The sequence below is a fragment of the Palaemon carinicauda genome, chromosome 9 (assembly GCF_036898095.1).
Source record: "Palaemon carinicauda isolate YSFRI2023 chromosome 9, ASM3689809v2, whole genome shotgun sequence".
In the NCBI taxonomy this organism is placed as follows: Eukaryota; Metazoa; Arthropoda; class Malacostraca; order Decapoda; family Palaemonidae; genus Palaemon; species Palaemon carinicauda.
Genome location: NC_090733.1, coordinates 64,890,491 through 64,906,565, shown reverse-complemented (window position 1 = coordinate 64,906,565; position 16,075 = coordinate 64,890,491). Strand labels below are relative to the sequence as shown.

Here is a 16,075-nt window from a genome sequence, read left to right as displayed (position 1 = left end):
AATTACTGCGCAGTATTTAACCTCTTGATCGAAGAAGAGTGGTTTGGTAATCTCCGTGTATGAGGACAGAGTAGAATATATAAAGTATTGGGTGTAATTTATATAAGATACGATCACTTGTGCTATTAACTATGAACATTACATAAACATTAACTTCCCAATCACTGGTCCCTGTGATATGTCTAATCATAGAAAATGTTTTGACTAAAAATATTAATCTATACAAAATACATATCCTATTCTTTCATCATAACTTTCAATATCATATCACATGAGATTTAGGAAGCCTGGTGATTGGGAATAGCTCCTTGTTTATGGAGAATTGGAATAAAAGATAAGAAAATAAAAAACAAATATTTCTTGGTTACTCTATTAACATACGAATCTTATTTTGCAGCACCCAGGAGCGCGTTGAGTACCTTTTATCAATTTGAATAATAATGGGACTGATAATATATCATGAAAATTATACTGGTGGGAAATTGAAACCAGAATTTCGGGTGGTATGGTGCAAACTACAACTCGGCTGCAAAAATTATGACATTAGTTATATAGTTTTCACAGGGCGTAGAACAACTAGCTACATGCTGGACTTGAAATAACACATCAGTCGCAAATAGCGGAACAGATATCAAAATCTATCATAAAAAAAAAAAAATAATAAAATGAGCGAAAAATATTACGAATTTTCATTGATAATCTTATTGAGTAAGAAATTGCTAGAGCTCTAAATAACTTTTACTAAGTACTGCCTTTTGTGATTAAAGTCCTTTATAATATGTTTCCTGAAATTATTGTCGATCTCAGACGCCACATACTTCTCAAACCTGAAAAAAATAAGTCTTCAGCAAAAGTATGTAGGGGACTTATTGACTGCAATTGGTCAAAAAGTAGTGAAGTTGGCCCTGTCCTTCGTTGTCGTTTTTGTATTATCATAAGTTGTCATTTATCCCTTATCTTCGAATTATGTTCTTGTACAGATTATCCTCTCTCTGAATTTTTCCTGTTGCTGATTTTTCTTAGGACTCTGAAAATGTCTAGGGAAGCTCTTATTAGTCAACACTACTGCTTAAAGCGTCCCCCTACCGTATATTCGTGATGCATTCTCTAATATTTCCCCTCCTCTTCCTCACACCCATTTTTAAAATATACGACCTCCGTCAAAATTCATATGATCTAATCTCAATAAATCAAGGTTAGCCGTTTAAGTAAAGACATCATCAATTTGACTTGATCTTTCCTGATCCTAGAGATGTGGACCTGGATAATATCTATGAATGGAGAAGATAAATCCAAGGTCAGGTTAATAGACACTAAACATGTTTCGACTCTATATAGTTTTGGGTTGAGAGAGAACTAGTACCGTAACAGGATTTTGACCAAATAAGGAAATTAGGTTATATTTGCCTCCCAATATGTAGTACGTAAATCACAATGACCTTAGATGTCAGGAGGCCAGATAACTCATAATCAATTAATCAATCTCATGGTTGGTGAGTAACTAATGTCTATATAACCTCTATAAGGCAAAATACTTAACTTTGCTTCCAGAGCTATTCATCTTGCTTTAGAAAAAATAAAGGCTTTTCATCACTTGAAAACAGAACTTGAGCTGGTATCTCACCATTCTTGTTCTTTTCATCGTAATAAAAACATAATTCTTAATACTAAAGAACAAAATAGTGTCACAATATATTACGAACTCTCTTCATAAGGTTGAAAGTTCCTTGGTCAATACATATCTAAGAATGACATGGAAATCGTGGGTACATACCTCAATTCATATATTCCCAGTTCAGCAAAGTGAATAACTGCCGGTAACACAGGTGGGCGAGGAATATTGGCAGATGTAGGAATCTGAAGTACCGACGTGTCTTCGCTTTTTCCAACGCTATTCACACTTTTGATTTCAATTCTGTAAAAGTTGCAGTATTCTATTAGTAATGGCGATTGGTATTATTTAGTCTTTTTGTGTTTTGGTTAAATTAAAAAATCAACAGATAAATACTGCAAGAAGACATTACGCTTTTTACACTTGAGAATCGTTGTTTGTTGTTAATCATTTATTTTGATCGGTATGTGATGATTGAATTGTAGCATCAGACCTGTAAACCTGTTACTTACAAGAAATAAAAGCTATCTTAATTAGTTTCGATGATTGCCATAACACTCGTTTTGGCTGTAAAGAAGAATATTGCGGATTTTTTCCGGTGTAGATAGGCTACTGTATCTCATCTTTCTTTTATGAAAATGTTTGTCTGTTTGTCATAAATATGACTTGTAAGTAATCGCTACATCACTACACGTATCGTGCAAATATCATGCCATCTGTGCGTGCCTGACTCTAAATATGTAAGTGATTATAAAATTTAATGCATTGTACCTCAGTATGCTAGTTTATCAAGTCTATCTCATAAAAAGCAAATTTCTGTTATTCTACCTCAATAAGATACAGTTCTTTAATACATTTATACTCTGATGCTCATTTGATTGTATCCGAATATTGATTATTGCATATTTGTGTGTGTTTTATAAAGAAAACGTTTTTAATGAAGACGTCTTATTAACACTTACCAAGCATGGTGGTTTAAGCGACGAATATGCAATGCAGTTATTAACAGAATATATTCATGTCCACAGGTAAGCAGTTGAACAGTAAACAGTATCCTATATTGGAGAATAGATGGTTATACTTAACTTCAGATAAATACCTATCTAACCTGCTGATTGTTAAGTGTAAACAACTTTGAAGCTGGTTATCATCATGAAATTCTTATCCGGGGCCCCTTGCCATTATCAAATAATTCTCTCACTATTTCAGTGGCTCACCTGAGTTCCTTCTCTCATTCAAGTATTTTAGATATTCCTAACATCTTAATTGAGGGTTATTTGTTCATTCAGTAAAATTTAGATTAAATGTATCAAATAAAGGGAGACTAGTTGAGATATGAAACTTCCTCTTGTGACTTTCGCCTTCATATAAGCCCCTGAAACTTTCAAAAAAGATAGTTGCAAAATTCCATAATGGATTGGGCATCAGAAATTATTTTGGATAACAGTAACAAAATGTTCTGAGTTTACGAACAAATGTTATACCACTTTTCTGGAAACTGAATGAAAGAGTGCGGTTTTTTTTTTTTTTTTTTTTTTTTTTTTTTTTTTTTAGCCTAAATCTTACCTTCAATTTATGCTAGTAGGTAAGATGAGTTGAATATTGTATTGCCTTAAGAACCATTTTCATCTAGATAACTATTGATTACTAAATATCACATTCTGGCTTTCAGTAATTCCATAAAAAACTGTTCACTTTTCCTGAAGTATGGTACAGTATAAGTGACAATAGAATGTATCAAAAATCAAAAATCAATTTAGAAATAAGACTGATGAAAGAAAGATTAATATGTATTAACTGATGTTAACTGCCAAAAGTATAACAGAAGCCTTTATACAGAACCAGAATAGTAATGAAATTGGCTCTGGCTTTCCATTTCTTCCTAAAGATATTGAATTTAGCTGAAACCAGTCACTGAACAGAGGAGTTATGTCCTTTCCAGAGAGTCTATTGGTCAATATGCAAACAATTAGTAGATGAAATGCAAACTTACTTTTTGGTCCACCAAGGAGGGTGGGACTCAAAGATTATGCGTATTTACTACATGATTCCGTTATATAGTTACCTAATATCACAAAGAAAAAAAAAAGAAAAAGAAAAAATAAAAGCTTTTCAACTCAAGGTATTTTTGGACAATATTAGGAACTATAATATATCGACGATATTACTGGCATCTTTATCGATATCAAAACCTTCAGTAACATTCCAATGAACAAGTAAAAAGGAAAAAATGCTTCACTTGTAGTTTTTGTCTCGAGACATGTTGCGGAATGTGGCTGTGGTGTTTTCCGTCACAACTTTCAATTCATTAACGGAATTTCTGAAATTAAAAAAATAATAATTAAGAAATGATACTTATTAATGATAATTAAGGCCTTTTATCAGTTCATAACAATTTTAAGTTTTAAAATCAATGCCGTAAGAAGCTCAAGATATTCTCACCCAGTCCACGAAACAACGATGTAATATTTGAGATTGCGTCCATTAAACTGAGTGAAATGCAGAGGTTGCCAGCAGAGGGTGATTTGGCGCTGGTTAAGGTTATAAGGATCCTCTTTTACCTGGAATGACCCTTGAATTATGGCTGGAGCAGTCATCGGGCCTGAAGATAACCAAGATTAAAATCAAATATTTGCTAGATGGCAGGAAATCTTACTTGTGCTAAGAGTATAACATCAAGTATGCTGATGAAAAACATACTACATAAAATTAAACTGATAAATCATAGTTATTAACCGTAATCTTGAGGTAAATGCATTATTGTTTTTTTTTTTTTTTTTTTTTTTTTTTTTATCTGTACGTCTGCTAATGATACGAGAAACGGTTAGAAGTTTGGTTTTCTTATCTGGCATGGAAATCGAATACTATTTGAAAAAATGAATTTCTTACTTATACCTTTAAATATCTTCTCGTGGATGAAGTCTTTAAAAGCCACTTGGATTAAAATTATGACCGTATCATGAAACCCATAAGTTACCAGGGGCAACTGTTTTGCTCTTTTCTATTGGATTTGGTGTTGGTTATCAAAGTTGAATACTGCCCTCAAACATATCAGGAATAATAATACAGTAGTTAGATGAGAATGTTCCTATCCCAGCATTTTCACTGACTTGTCTTCTGGGTGGATGGGATATAATCAGAGACTTCTTATTAAAATACGTTTAATTTCTCTCATGTCTACATCTCTGCTCTTCTCTAACAACTTGTGAGTCTCGAGTGAGAAAATTTAAACAAAACTCCTACACAACAATACAAAAATAACAAATGAGCATCACTCTATCAAAGATTGGATCCTACTGCAATACAAAAGAAAGAAGAATCTCATCCTAATTTTAGGACCATTAATTAATCATTAAATCCTTCATAACATACGCTACTACACTTATGAACTATGTTAAAACATGTTCTATCAATGCAATACTGTGCAACATTACTCTTAATACCCTTAGCGCATATAGTATTACAGTATGAAATACATAACATTTTCATTCTTTAGAATTGTCTGTACTTAAACTGATGACAAAACCTGAATCAGGTCTCTGTAAGCAATTACAAGATTTACGCAGACAGAATATGAGAAACTTTTTGAAAGTTTTCGCTGGAGCTTTATCCTATTCATATGGTGTTAGCAGTTACCAAATCACCATTGTCATGTAAATCAAGGATTTTTAACTCTCATTGTGAGTTACGTTCAAACGACCAAACACTCTTTTTATTACAGATTCCATACTTGGGATTTTTTTTTAATCTTTTTAATATTTTATCCTTTCAGAAAGTTTTTTCTAAATCTTTATAAAACCCTTAAGTAATAAAATGAGGCAAGTTTTAAGCAATTAAATGGATGTATGCAGTAAAAAATTTAAGCAATTATATGGATGTATGCTGCACAAAATTCGCTTGATTTGAGACTTGAAGTTCATATGATTAACCTTGATTTTAGTGCTGCCTTTGACTGTGTCAATGATGAGGCCTTTATATTTAAACAGTTGAGAATAGGTGGGTCTTTTCTCAGCATCATTATTGAATTTTTACGCAATAGATTTTAAAGAGCTGTTGTTGATGGGCACTATATTTAGTATAGGAATGTGATTTCTGTTGTTCCTCAGGGTAGTGTTCTTGGTCCCTTACTTTTAATACTATTTAAACATGACATGCAGTTTGGCCTAGAAAACAAGCTCGTTGCACACGCAGAGGATGCTACTCTATTTGCTTTAATTCTATCTTCTGATTGTAGATTTTGGGTTGTTGAATCCCTTATAGAGATCTAGTTAGAATTAGTGCATTTTCCAAATCATGTGGCATGAGAAAAACTCAAAGTATTATTGTAAGTATATCGATGACAGGGGCTCCTCAACATCCAGATCTCTGCACTGATAATTTTTTCTTTTAACTCTATACGAATCTTTTAAAATTTTTGGTGTGGTTCTTGATTGCAAACTGACTTGAGAAGCACACTCGGTATGTTTCTTCTTCAAATTGCACAAAAAAAAGCTTATTGAGAGTCTTATGATTTTTGGTGACCAATCTATTTTGAATAAATGTTTAAAATCTTTCATTCTGCCCTGTTTCGAGTATTGTTCTCCTGTCTGTTCTTCAGCCGCTAAATCTCATCCTAATTCGTTGAACAAAAACTTGCGGTCTATTAAATTTCTTATTCCTGATCTAGATATTAATCTTTGGTATCATCATTCAGTTATTTTCTATGCATTCTGCATTAGATTTCCCATAATTCTGACCATCCTTTGCATTCAGATCTTCCCAGAATGTACCATCTTTAACGTAGTATTAGGTATATAGTTAATTCCAACAGCCAAGGGTTCTCCATCATAAGACTTAATACTAAAAAGTGTTATATAAGTTTTATTCCAGTTGTGACCGTATTAAAAAATGATCACCCTAAGCAGGCAGTTGAATCGTTGGAACTTTAAGAGGACAAACTTGCAGTGAATGTTTTTATGTTGAACATGCTGACATTAGTTGATCTTCATAGATTTTATAAGGCAGATCTATTTTATTGTTGTTACTGATCTTAAGATATTCTACAATCATTATTCCTTGTTTTTCACATAGTTTATTTATTTCCTTAGTTCTTTTCCTCACTGGGCTATTTTCCCTGTTGGAGCACTTGGGCTTATAGCATCCTGCTTTTCTAAATAGGGTTGTACCTTAGCTAATGATAATAATAATAATAATAATAATAATGATGATGATGATGATTATGATGATGATATCACTGGATTTGCCAGTTAATTAAGTTGGTATGTGATGCATCAAACATAGGTTTAGAAGCATTTCTATAGTCGATTTTTTTAGCGGTGCTTGTAGGCTAGGCCTTAGATACATCCAATATCGAAGAAACACATTAAGTAATTCTTCAAGTAATAGCAATAGAATGGAAAATTCTCAAATAAGCAAGGAAGGATCGATGTATAACTGTTACACGATATCAGAAAAGAAACAAGTTTAATCATAGTTAAAGAGGACCATCTAACGCCTATCTCCATGAATAGCAGAATCATTCCTGTACACGGAAACACCAACAAAGCCTCAAATGTGACCGGTGAAGTAAAATTGACCACCTTGCTTATGAAACAATGATATTTCCTACTAAAGGACAATCATGTCGTAATTTGGGAAAGAGGTAATTTTACATATATCAATCCAATGCTGCAGTAGATTCTAATAGTGATATAGGAAAAGACAAAAATGCACAAAATATCCATGATTATCCTTATAGGTCAGAAACCAATTTCGCATTTCTCATATATTATGTCAAAAAGAGGCAAATAAACATCTCACAGTAGAAGTGACAATAAATGGTAAACCAATTAAAAAAAACGGTGGGTTTCTCTGTCCTGTCTGGCATTATATGTGCTATAGTCAATTTTTTTAGCGGTGCATATATATTTTGTACCACCTCTGCCTATGGTTAAATCTTTGTCTTGAAGTTATCTTTTCTTAGCTCCTGGGATGAGTGGTGTGCAATTAGTTGACCTGGTATAGTGTTTCCTAACCATAAAATCACATGGCAGACCTTACTTGGTCTGCAATTTTATGAGTTCAAGTAGCCTGTTTTAACATGGAATCCAAATGGTTCTCCGAGATTTTTCACTCTAAGACCAGTAGCATGTGCTTTGAAAAGTGTAATGGAAAGACAAATTAGGAATCTAGAAAAGGAAGGTTCTCGAGAGAAAGTTACATATTCAGATTCTGCTACACCACCAGTCCCTATCATAAAGAAGAAAGGCCAGGTAGGGTGTGTGGAGATTATAGGTAATACTAGAACAGCTACGTGTATAGCTCAAAATTAATTGCCAATTCCCAAAGACATGATCACAACTATGTCATCAGGTATTGCATTTTCAAAACTGGATCTTAGACAGACATTCCAACCATTCCTCATGGATATAAATTACGCAGACTAATATATTTTTAAGTTTGTACAATCCAAAGAGACTGCCTTACCAAATACCCAGCAGTCCAGCAATCTGGCAAATTATGGATAAAACTTTTGGAGGAATGCTAGGAGTATTCGTATTCATTTATATTTTAATCTAAGTTAAATACAAGAAAAAACATAAAGAGAGATTAAGAGTGGTTCTGAAGAAATGTTAGGAATATAGTGTTAGAGTTATTAAGGATAAGTGTAATCTAAATTTAGAAAGGCATATTTTGAATTTCTCCACAATCGCATATTGATTGTATAACGTGTTAAACAAAGACGCATAATGGAATTGGTCAAAAGATTATCAAAAATCTTATGAAAGAATCAGAGGGGAAATAATATAATCCACATTCCGAGTGCAATATCAAATGAACTTGTCGAACAGGTATTTAATGCATCAAGCATAGGTTTAGGAACAGTCCTAGCACATGTAATGCCAGACTTTGCCAATGTTAGTAGTATGATTATAACAATCTTGGACCAATACAATGGCACCTTATGATTATATTACAGAGTATTGAGCTACATCAAAGATGGGCATATGCAGATGATTTATCTATTAATACTAGACAAAGCTTCAGCAGAGTGTGATATCACTATTCTTTTGATTTATACATATAAATTACCAATCACCGTAAAGAATATTGTTCATCGTACGAAGAAGAACCCGGTACTTGTAAAAGTGTTAGAGAGTTTAATCACAGGTAGGAACTTGAGAACAAATGAAGAGAGTTGTAAACTGTATAAGGTCATTTGGAATTAGTCATCATGAGAGGCTCAAGAGTAATAATTCCAGTTTATTCAGGAGTAAGATTTTATTTGAAATACATGCCGAGCCTCTAGGGATAGTCAGATCAAAGTCAAATGGGGGCCAGGTTTAGACAAGGTTATTGAACTGATAGTTGAGAATTGCAAGAATATTGTAATTTATGAAAGTCAAAAAGATTCCAAAGCAACATGAATTCAAAGAGATTTTGCTGATCCATTAAAGGTAAGTTTTACTTGGTGGTAGTAGATTCATAGAGTAAGCGCCAGAAGTAATTCCAATGCAAACACCAACACCAGTTGCAACTATAAAAGTACCCATGCCTTGTTTTCTGGAACACATGGTCTGCCGAAAAGGATTTTGATAGATAGTATTCCAGAGTTCACTTCACAGAATCAGTAACAGCAAATGGACTAGTTGTTCATCAAGATATTCAACCACTAAATGTAAATTACATTTTGTTCTTACATCAGTTTAGAATGATACTAGAGTACTTCCCAATACGATAAATTGAGGGAAGCCTCCTGTAAGATTAAATTTGTGAATTATTTTGTAGAATGTCGAGTAAGGGGAGGAGACTGTTATGTTTGGGACTTGTAGGTAATCAGAAGTTGTGTGTGTCTTATATAACAGCTAACTGCATGTAACGCCACATCACTACATGTATAGCAACTGTATGAGTATGGCTAATTATGAGCGATGTTAAAAAAAAAACTAAAAATGAGACAATCATAGAAAACTTAAAGACGCCAAAAAGATATGAAAAAGCCAGAGAAAACCAAAAATCTCGTAACATAATCTCATTATAACAGTTAAAAATATATCCCGATGCCTTGACAAGATATTGCATAGAATATCGGTGGGACTCCTAACTTGTGTTTTACTAATGAAGTGATTACGTCAAAGGGATCATTTCTTAAAAGCAATTTATCAGTAAAGTGTAGGTCACGTGAAAGATCTGACGAGATTCTACTAACAATAAAGCTAAGTGATGCATTCTCAGGATGGAAATGTATTAATGTTTATTGATACTTTAAATACAATCTACATCTTATTATGACTTCAATATTACTGAGTGCATTTTCAAACAAAAGTTTTAGAAATGTAGTTTTCAGGAATTTTAGATATCATTATTTTAACTTGCATTTTTTAATTTTACTTTTGTTTTATTTTTCCCTTGATATATAAAATCATATATTTATCTCTCACTGTATTTTGTCTGGAAAAAGATAAATGATGTTTTATTTCGTAGTGGAAATCTTTCCTTAAATCTGTGCATGTGGAATCTGTTGTAGATCACCTTCAGTCTATTCAGATTGTTATGAATACTACCCATCAAATTCTAAAGCTTCCAACAATGATATTAACTCTTTTCATTCGAGAGAACTTTTCTTGCCTTTTGGATACAATTTTTGCTTTATTGCTTGTCTATATATATATATATATATATATATATATATATATATATATATATATATATATATATATATATATATATATATATATATATATATATATATATATATTTGCATATATATATTGTTTATATTATATATACACACATTTATATATATATATAATATATATATATATATATATATAATATATATATATATATATATATATATATATATATATATATATATATATGTATATACATATATGTATATATATGTATATATATATATATGAATAAAGATATATACATATAAATTTATATATATGATACATATATATACACATATATATAGAAATATAATTACATATATATCTATATATGTATACAAATATACACACACACATATATATATATATATGTATGTATATATATATATATATATATATATATATATATATATATACATATATATATAAATATATATATATATATATATATATATATATATATATATATATATACATGTATATATAAATATATATATATATATATATATATATATATATATATATATATACATGTATATATATAAATATGTATTTATATATACATATATATATATACATATATTTATATATATACATATAATATATATATGTATATATATATATGTATATGTATATATATTTATATATATGCATATACTGTATGTATATATAATATATATATATATATATATATATATATATATATATATATATGTATATGTATATAAATGTATCATATATATATATATATATATATATATATATATATATATATATATATGTATATCATATATATGTATATATATGTATATATATATATATGTATATATATATATATATATATATATATATATATATATATGTGTGTGTGTGTATAAATATATATATGTGAAATTATATATATATATATATATATATATATATGAATTTATATATATATATATATATATAAATGAATTTCTATATATAATATATATATAATTAATATATGTGAATATATATATATATATATATATATATATATATATATATATTCTTCCAAAGCTGCTCTAGTGTAGAGTAAATGGTTTATTAATGTATTTTATTTATGTTTTCATATGTGCATTGAAGAGGTGAATAGCCAGCTCTTTAAGATGAGTTCCTCTCATGTAGGTATATGGTTGTTATGTTAATCACGTTGGACTTTCGTCATTAGTTTCATTGCATTCTTTATTCCAGTTAGGGTATGTAAATTTACATTATTTTTATGAATTAACTTTTGGTAACAAAGTCTTGCGAGATGCGCACAAGGGCATATATAAATGTTTTTCATATTTTTATGAGGTATTGCCTAATGTTTGTGAGAAAATACACAATTCTTTTGTGTGCCACGTGCTTTGGAAGGATCTCGAAAATCCTAGTGTTAGATGTTATCTTTTTTTTCTGAGAACGGTGGGTGGGCGTAGCAGCTGAGAGGGAGAGTCGCCTGAAACCTAGGTTCGCCTCTTGACATTTATATTTAGTTGATAACTCTGACGCCCTTAGGCCAACCCCGCCCTCTCACGCTTCCAGATCTATTTGGAATATTCTGGAAGTAGCTAAGTTTCATATAAAGGCGACCCCATGGATGCATAGACCAGATAGAGAATTCCAGCCTTAAGTCATAGCCATCTCCTCTCTCTCTCTCTCACACGCCTCTCATACTAGATCGGTGTATTGTTATAAATGTGTTAAGTGAAATCTCAAAGTTTTGGTGTGACGGGTTTTTGTAAATATAGTGAATATTTATAAAAATTCTCTTCAAGTTTTTGTAACTGGTCCTGTAGAAACGTGAAAGATATTTGTATTGTGATCTGGTTATCTATTTTCATTAAGTATCAAACTTAGATGTTGGTGTAAAATTTAATTTCAAATGAAACAAGTGATTGCATAATTTTCAGAGTGTAATTATTTCTTTCATGTTATTCTGAGGTTTATTCAGATTTAATATTTTGAGTCAAGTGATTATATAATTTTCATAGAGTAACATTCTTTGTCCTAATCTAAGCTTTGTTCAGACTTAATATTTCGAGTGATTTATTTAGTTTTTATGTAAATCCTTTCAAAGTGTTGTAATTTATATAGAATATATTTATTTTTGTAAAGAGTGTATTATTTCAATCTCCATTGTTCATTTCATACTCGCTCGTATCCTGTTAATGAATCGTATTAAGAGGTGGTTTTAGATAGTTCTTAATGATGATTACACCCAGTGTTGTTTTAAGTGTACTTAAGAGACCTTTGGACATTCAGTGTTTTGTATATTGTTGTCTGGGAATTATATAACTGTCTTAGAGCTCAGTTGTTAATAGATTTAATGTAAAAACAAACAGGTGAATTTCAAACTCGAAAGGTAGTATAGCTTGCCAGCCGTAATTTATATAATATTATATTTTGGTTCCCAGACACGGGACCATCTTATAATATATTTTTGGTACCAGTGTTGTTTTGAGTATACTTAAGAGCTCTTTTGATATTCAGTGTTTTGTATATTGCTGTTTGGGAGTTATATAACTGCCTTTGAGGTCGGATGTTAATATTTTCAAGTGCAACAGATTTAATGTAAAAACAAACAGGTGATTTTGGAACTCGAGAGGCTGTATAGCTTGCTAGGTGTAATATATGCAATATTATATTTTGGATCCCAGTCCACGGAACCATATAGTATAATATATTTTTGGTGCCCAGATCCTTACGATCGAGCGAGTGTTTTAATTATTGGTGATAACAGGGCCGTGTTTTAATTAAAGGTTGGAACAATTTCATGTTGAGAGGATTTTGTGTATTGTAAAAATATATTTTTTGGAGAGGTATTGAATATTGTAAAAGTACAAGATGGCACAGTTTAATATCCAAGAGTTTTTGAATAACCCAAATGTTCAGGAAGCTAATGCAACTAAAGCACAGTGGCTCTTTATTTCAATGGCATGTGGTGTCCATGCAATGAGTGGAATAGTTAAAGCCCAAATCAAGTTTCTTCCCTTAGAAGCGTAGATAAACTCGGGAAAATTGTCGGAACAAGATATTGTAGCAGCTCTTGAACTGTTGGAGGAGGCTGAAGAAGAATTTGTAGCGAAGCAAGGACTAGTTGACCCACAAGCTGAAGGCATGAAAGCAGGAAGGGATGTTGAGGCTAAGATTCGACGAATTGCAGCAGAGGAGAATTTAATTGAGTTGAAGATGATGGCAAGAGAAAAGGAAATGGAAGAAAAAGAATGAGAAGAAGTCAGAGAGATCGTAAGACCTGCGAGGGAGGTGGAAGCAAGGGAAATCGCAAGATGAGAAGAAAAAGAAAAGATAGGAAGAAAAAGAGATGGAAGAAGCACGACATGCGAGGGAGTTGGAGCTGTTGACTGCTCATGCACAGTCGGCAACACAGGCAGAAGCAATCCATGCTATGCACGATCCCGTGTTTAATGTGTCAAATGCCCAGAAGTTAATCCAAGGATGACCGAAGAGGCTCCAGATGAGTTCTTCGATAATTTTGAAACGGTCGCATCGACGATGAAATGGCCAGAAGATAAATGGTCCGTGTTATTGCAGTGTGTGCTCTTTCAGAAAGACCTCAGTCCATATCTTTCGTTATCTCAGGACCAGAGGAAGGAGTATCAAGAAGTGAAGAGGAGCGTGCTGCAAGTAAATCAGATGACCCTTGAATATTATAATGAAAGGTTCCGAAGTTTGAAAAAGGACGAGTTAATGACTTTCCTGGATTACACTTATAAAGTACGATGATGTTTTAAGAGATGGACAGAGGCTGCTAACGTGAGGGAGATGGCAGATTTAAAAGAATTGATAATACTAGAACAGTATCTACGAAGAATTCCTAAACATATTCGAATATACTTCAGAAAGAGAGAGGTGAAGAAACTTGATAAGGCCGCTTCGCTGAGTGAAGATTATAATTTTATTTGTCGTAAACCCTCCACGGGCATGAAGTTTCCAGTGTCAAGTATTGGCCAAACCATGGAAACCAATTCAGTAATAACTACATGACCAAGTTCAACAGTTACAGCCAAAGTAGCAATGGTATTATTCCTGAGCAGAATGTGATAGTACCACAGCAACAATCGTTGAATCATCCTCCTTCAAGCATCGTGAAAGACGTGCAGAAGGTTAATATTGTCTGTTTTAAGTGTGGCAAGAGAGGCCATATCAGTAAGGAATGTTGGTCAAACCAACTGAAAGCAGTCACCCAAGTGAATGCAGAGACAAAGAAACAATTGGGAAAGGTTGAAGAGGGAAATAAACCATCCAACGTTTACACGACGAACAGGACAAACCCAAACAGCGGGGATACCTTTAAACCATATATTTATCAAGGTATATTAGCAGCAATAGACGGGAGTGAGCAAACCCCGGTCAGGATATTGCATGACACAGGTTGCAACCACAGTGTGGTGTATGAGAAGTATACCCGTTGGTGGAACAGTCTCTCACAGTAGACTCGGTTATTTTGAAGGGAATAGGAGGTGAGGAGGTTACCCCTATTTGCTGTTTAAAACTGTCATGCGGGTTGGTGACAGGTAATTTTGACTTTGAGGTAAAGGATTCATTGGCTGTCGAAGGAGTAGACGTCCTGCTGGGTAATAAGGTTGGTGGAGCTCCGATTGTGCCTTGTCCCATTGTAACAGAAAAACCATTGAAGTATAGTCCTACGACTGAACTCGAGAAGGACTACCCGTATCAGTTTCCTAGTTGTGTGACGACTAGGAGTATGACGAAGAAAGTGGCTGAATAAGAAGAAAAAGAAATCAAAGGAGCGATGAACTTAGATGATTTCTTCTCCAAAGATGAGGATTCCCTTAATGGTACACAAGAAGAGGACTCAAGAGTAAGCCTGAGCAACAAGGAACAACAGACGAGTGGAAAAGAGGACAAAGAAGATCGAAATAGAAAACTCAGCGTTAGAAGTAGGACAAGTAAGTAGGAAAAGGCTGATAGGATTACAACGGATGAATACAACGTTAGGAATGTTAACGTAATGTGTGGTGGACGAGAGGGAGGCACAGCAGTCTCCGAACTGTTATCTTAAGGATGGGATGCTTATGAAGAAGCATAGACCCACCGATATTTCAGGGAATGCAGAATGGGGGATATATCGTCAGATATCAATTCCTGTACCGTTGAAAAGACAGGTGATCGCCGTAGCGCACGAGACGGGATATATGGGCATACGGAAGACGACGGAGAAGATTATGAAACACTTTTTCTGGCCTGGGATGCATAAGGACGTGAGCCAGTTTTGCCTTGCATGTCACGTATGTCAGATGGCTGGAAAGCTAAAAAGTACATCAAGAAAGCTCCCTTACACCCGATAGAAGACCAAGGAGAACCCTTCAGCAAGGTAATGATCGACATTGTGGGACCTTTACCAAGGACGAAAAAAGGTCACGAATATATGTTAACCTTGATGTGTTCAGTGACGAAATACTCAGAAGCCAGACCTGTCAGGAACATCAGTGCCAAAATAATCAACGAGAAGTTATTAGACTTTTTTACTAAGTTTGGTATTCCAGAAATCATTCAAAGTAATCAAAGAACGGATTTCATGTCAAAATTATTTCAGTTCGTAATAAAACTGTTGGATGTGAAACAACAACTATCAACTGCTTATCATCCGGAGACCCAAGGTGCATTAGAGAGGTTTCATCAAACTTTGAAAAGTATGTTGACGAAATTCTGCAACGAAACGGGGAATGAATGGGACATCAGACTACCGTTGATGTTATTCGAGGTACTTAATGCTTATCAAGAAAGTATGATATGTAGCTGAATGAAATGGTAT

General features: G+C 32.9%; 1 long non-coding RNA gene across 1 annotated transcript; it reads right to left on the bottom strand.

Annotated features, from left to right (window-relative positions):
• Positions 1-1,778: 1,778 nt before the first annotated feature.
• LOC137646785 (uncharacterized) lies at positions 1,779-4,208 on the bottom strand. Its single transcript, XR_011045457.1, has 3 exons — positions 4,055-4,208; positions 3,852-3,932; positions 1,779-1,915 (listed from the first exon to the last, which is right to left on the bottom strand). It is a non-coding gene; the product is annotated as an uncharacterized lncRNA (long non-coding RNA).
• Positions 4,209-16,075: the final 11,867 nt, after the last annotated feature.